This window comes from Corvus brachyrhynchos, unplaced genomic scaffold (assembly GCF_000691975.1).
Source record: "Corvus brachyrhynchos isolate BGI_N302 unplaced genomic scaffold, ASM69197v1 scaffold8, whole genome shotgun sequence".
NCBI classification, from domain to species: Eukaryota; Metazoa; Chordata; class Aves; order Passeriformes; family Corvidae; genus Corvus; species Corvus brachyrhynchos.
Genome location: NW_008240031.1, coordinates 2,104,338 through 2,109,874, shown reverse-complemented (window position 1 = coordinate 2,109,874; position 5,537 = coordinate 2,104,338). Strand labels below are relative to the sequence as shown.

The 5,537-nt window shown below is 42.7% G+C and overlaps 1 long non-coding RNA gene across 1 annotated transcript; it reads left to right on the top strand.

The window, feature by feature from the left end:
* The first annotated feature begins 7 nt into the window (after positions 1–7).
* On the top strand, positions 8–3,913 carry LOC108449019. Its single transcript, XR_001865117.1, has 2 exons — positions 8–1,403; positions 3,080–3,913. It is a non-coding gene; the product is annotated as an uncharacterized LOC108449019 (long non-coding RNA).
* The last annotated feature ends 1,624 nt before the right edge of the window (positions 3,914–5,537 follow it).

Sequence of the window (5,537 nt, the reverse complement as noted above, 5' to 3'; positions counted from 1 at the left end):
GCATGATGGGCAGGGACGGGGGTGGATCCCGCACAGCCTGTTTCTGAATGGTTCTGGAGCAGCAGGCACGGCCAAAGGAGACAATCCGTATTCCTTCCTCCCCTGGTTCTTGTTTCAAAAAGCCACAGCTATACTGCCCCATCCCTGGAAGTGTTCCAGTCAACGCTGGACGGGGCTTGGAGCAACCTGGGCTAGTGGAAGGTGTCCCCGCCCATGGCAGGGGCTTGGAACTGGATGGTCTTAAAGTCAATTCCAACCCAAACCATCGTGTGATTCGATGATTCTATGGTTCTTGTCCAGAAAGCCCAAAACCCGCAGGATTTTGAATTTCGTAACCTGTTCTTTTGCTTCCATCTGCTGGTTAAATTTTACCGGAGTGAGAGAGGCTGCAGGGATGCTAAAAGCCTTTCCCGTAAGGCTGTGGGGGCTGTGCATGCATACGTACACCAATCCCTTTTCCCACTTGAGAATGAAAAGTACAGGATTCTCCACAAAAGGGGAGTTTTGGGAGGAGTCCTGAGACTGAGCTTTAGGTATTATATCAACCTCTTGTAGAATCATAGAATGTGCTGGGCTGGAAGGTACCCACAAGGATCATCATGTCGTAACTCTTGGCCTTGCACAGCATAGCCCTGAAACTCATACCATGCTTTTGAGGGCATTGTCAAAACACTTCTTGAACTCTTGCAGCCTTGGGGCCATGCCCATTGCCCATTCCCTGGGGAGCCTGTTGAGTGCCTGACCACCCTCTGGGGGAAGAACCTTTTCTTGATGACCAGCCTAAACCTCCCCTGACCCAGTTCCATGAAGTTGCCTTAGGTCCTGTCACTGGTCACCAGAGAGAGAAGAGATTGGTGCCTGTCCACGAGTTTTCTCTCCTCAGAAAGTGTTAGTAGGATAGCTATATTTACCTAGGAGCGGGATCCTCCAGCACAGTTTCTTTCTGAGCTCTAAAATGGATTCAGATCTCAGCCATTGAGAATGGAGCCTGAAGGCGTGGTATTGAAACAGCATTAACATGCAGGAGGAGGAGAGGAGAAAAGGGGACCTGATTTTTAACCTCACCAGTGGGGATTTGCATGGCCCTCATCCCAAGGGTGGTGCTGGCTACTAAATGCAAAAATATTTGTGGGATTGGGAACTAGAGGGCAAGAGCTCTTCCCTGTTAGCTGTGTCACAGGGTTTGGTTTGATGTGCTTTTGGTAAACTGGCTTCTCCATAGCCTTTTGGCAGGATGGATTTGAAGATAACAGTCTATATTTTGGGTATAGAGAAGAAGCAGTAATTTGTGTTTCACAGAGGAGCAGAAGTTTGGAGATTTTTCTTAAAACTAGTGACTTGAAGAACCCCCTGAAGCTGCCAAGAGGGTTTTTGGATTCTTGTTCCCAGTCATAAGTTCTATGGTGAGCTTGCTGTATGTCTTTAATTATGAAAGCTCATTATAAGCCTTGAAAAACTTTGGCAACTTTATTGTTTGTAGCAGCCTTGTATAATCTGGAAGAGAGAAGAGGGCAAAGCGCCCTTTCTTTGTCCTGGGAAATTCTATTCAATGCAGCCAAGTTATACATTGTTTAAAACTCACCAGTTCCATTCTCTGCTTGTGTTTCTCAAAAAGTACGGTCAGCAAGCCAGGCAAGAACTGAACATTCAGCCTTCTGAAAAGCCTGTCAAGGCTGCAAATATCCAAAGGGCTATGGGGAAGTGAAAGCTGTGGGAATACAGGGTGGTGGAGGGAGGAGGAAAACTAGGTGAGCCCATCAAGCCTATCTGTCCTGGCACATGGTGCCAGCTTCATCTTGAGGAACCCCATACTGTCAGCATCCTGTGATCCCAGAGACAAAGAGGGAGAGGGTTCTGCATGTGTATTACAATCAGTGCTTTCCCTGTGTGATTTTACAGCTCTCTGGTTGCCTCTTGTCTGAATTCCTAATCTGAGATCCTTCTGAATGCATCCTGGCTGCCCCAGTTGGATGTACTTAGAGTGCCTACACTAAAGCAGAATAGCTCTTTTTCCCAAGCTCCTCAGACCATGATTTACTCTTGAAACTCTCTATTTCTCATCCTAACAAACATATTCATGCAGAATATATAGGGTCAAATGATAATGAAATGTTACTGCGTTAAATTAATCTTTTATTAGGTCCATTAATTTCAGGAAATTACACAAGAGGTTTGGTTGATTTATAGTATAAATGCATTTTAGTAAAAGGTGTGGAAATGACTAAACAAACAATTGCACCTAAAGATGCAAACTCTATTAGAGTTTAATTTAAAATGACTCAAAGAAAAGGAATATGTGCCACTCTTTTGTTAGGCTAGAAATAAATAAAATAACACTATAAGTGTTGAAGCTAATTAGTTAAGCGCCCAACTGTTTCGTTTTTAAAACAAGATCACATTTAAGTGCCTTAAGGTTTTATTAATTTCATGGACACCAACATCCCCTATAGTAATTGAAAATTTAATTACCTACATTTTTCTGTTCTTTTAAGAATGGAAGCTTATTAAACTTTAAACATTTAAACATATATTGAAATACCAGTGGCTATAAACAACATGCAATTCTAAATACTAATTAAACAGGAAGGCTAAATCACTATAAAGCTAAACTGAATTTTAAGTAACTTTGCACTAGTAAGTACTCCTGGTTTTTTTCATGCTGTGTAAGATTTGCCATTTCCTCTATAAGCACAGCAGAAGCCCTGGGCAGTGTTAGTATCTGCCTGTACTGTGGCAGGCACAATTTTGTGGACGTAAGTGCAGTGGGTCAGTCCCTAGAGGATAAACTGGAGTTCAGGACAGCAGACAAGGGTGGGCAGAAGGGAACAGATAAAGCTGCTGGTGGCACTTGTACAGACAGAGGTTCATCTGCCTCATGGAAGGAGTATGTGCTAAAATCAGACTGGTGAAATGCAGGAAAGGGATTGGTGGGGCTGGTCAGGCAATGATCCGTGTGCCGCTGGTTCACCAGATTCATACCTTGGTAAAAGTTGCATGTTAAAAGAGCCTTGATTTTTCTTTGTTTTATAGAAACCTCACAGAACTGGGCTACCAGAGATACCTTTGTTTTGTTTTTCAGGTCCAACCTAATGCAAGTCATTGTCAGTGGGTCAACTGATTTACAGCTTTGTTAATTTTCTTTGGACACATGTCTGACTTTTCAAAATCAGCCATTGCTGTTTGCATTCTTATTAATATACATTAAAGACAGAATTAACCTCTCAGTCTAAACTCTTCTCATTTTTAGATGGGACTCTTTTGGGATGTAAAGGTTAATTTTTCCTTCTGCTTGGTCAGCACAACCAGAAGAATACTGGCATGTCAAGGTTGAAGTAGGTGGCTCACATGCAGACACAATGTTATCCTACATCCGAATCAAGTCTGTACTTAAATCATTTGAGATGCTGCCAATCACTGTATCACTATTTATACTAGAATTTAAAATGCTTTAGGGATAGCAGAAATAACCCAGGGGGATGAACAGCAGCAGATGACATGCCAGAACACAAATTCTTTTCAAGGAAAGTTCCAAGCATGGATCATGAACCCTGTCAGTCCATCAGGAAGAGGCAATTCCTCTCTTGTCAGAATATCCATGCTTATTACATGAAACACTTGGTGTGTTTGTCTTCTGGGGCAGCCACTGTGTTTGCATACTGTGTTTTAAATATTCAGTGGTAGCTGTAACCTTGCCCTTTGATATGTTAGCAAACACAACAGTTAATCTTCCTCAGCATAAACCTTAGGAGCAGTTGCATTTTGAAGGATGTACAGGTGGGATTCTCAGAAAGTGATGACTCCAGCTTCCTTCTTGCACGTCCAGATGTGTTTTGGAAGATTCAGGTCATCCAGGAGAAATGGTAAAAGGGCCACAATTCAAAGTCTTTTTTTCAACCACCAGCACCTCAAAAAATTTAGAAGGAAAAGACCCTTTCATCTCAGGGTGTGTGTGTTCTCTCTTTGCTCATAGCAGTTCTCAGAATTGGTTCATTTCTTGTAGCACCTCCCAGGAACCAGTCTGCTTCATTCAGGAGTTACTGATCTATGAAACATTTAAACAGCACTCTTTTCTCCCCAAAATGGTTCAGAAAAACTGTCTTTGTACCGCCACTGAAATGGTACTGTAACTTCCTTTTGGAAGTACTCTCAAGAGGGTATCTAGGGTAGTAAAGGTAGAAAGGGGTTATGGTTTCTTCACTTTTCCCCAGCCAGGTTTAGCCTTCATTCTAGAAGGCCAGAATGAAGATTCTACGAATCTTTTTTGCAATATGTGAATTGCAAATATGCTTTGACTCTGCTGGCGACGTTAAGAGCAAATCCCAGCTCTTCCTTAGTCGTGACACTAGATGGCCCCACGACTGAAGCAAACGTCCCAGGAAATACCTGCTGTACTGCAATACCTTTTCTCTTTTTACAGGCTGGCAGGTTTTATTTTAAAATAAAACAGTAGCTGATGGTCCTATAACAAGTGTTGAAATTCCCAGTGGAAATACCATGTGATACCCAGTGCTGTGGACAGAGCAGACACAGCAGATAGGTCTAACCTAGTGAAGGAATAGTTCATAAAGAGGTAAATTGGTTTTGCACCACCCAAAAAACACCTTTGATTTTTGGAATAAATGATTCTCTAGTATCAACAGTTTGCTGTAATGATTGCTCTCTCTTCCAAGTGACTGGAAAGAATAGAAAAATAGTCTTTCTGTGTGTATATTTCTTTTGCACATCTTTTGGGATTTAAAAACATCAGCCTTGGTCAGTAGTAGTTCCTTGGCATCTCCGTGTGCCAGGCACAGGCAGAGAGCAGCACAAGCCTTTGGATACAGATGGTGGGGCTCTGTTGGCAGTATGAAAAGGACAGAGATCTGTGTGTTTCTTACCTACAGGCAGCACTCTTGGGCTGGGCTTTTTCTTGGGGGTGGATGCAGGCTCTGCTTCATTGGGATAGAAGGGAGGGAAACTGGGGGAATCAAGAATGAATCAAGAAGTAGCAGCCTGTGTAGCTTTACTGTGCAGTGTGATCAGGGATATTTGTGTGTTGTGCAAGCAACAGAAATTGCTGATCTTTCCCTGTTCATTGAGTAAGTGCCACTTTTTCATGTTCACACTGGGTCCTCATAAGTAATCACAGAATCATAGGAAAGACAGAATATCTCAAGCTGGAGAGGACCCATGAGGATCATCGAGTCCAACTCCCAATGCCTCCCAGCCTGAAAGAGAAGGGAAATCATTAATTTGCCTAATGTGTGTTTGGCCATACGTGCCTTTTCTGTGGTCACAATTTCGAGTCCCAGCGAGGCAGACCAAAGGCAACATGCTGATTTCTAGAGCTCTCATTGTAGCAACTTCTGTTACGACCCTAAAATCTCGGGAGTTTTCTGCAGACACTGAGCATATATGGCATATTTCATCAGAGTAAGGCTTTATTCCAGCATCTTGCATGATTTCTGTTTCCACTGCCCCTGTTCCTCTGCTTGATATTGCATCTGATACTCTCTCAGATGAAGCTTCACTGAATGAAGACAAAAATGTTTTATGCT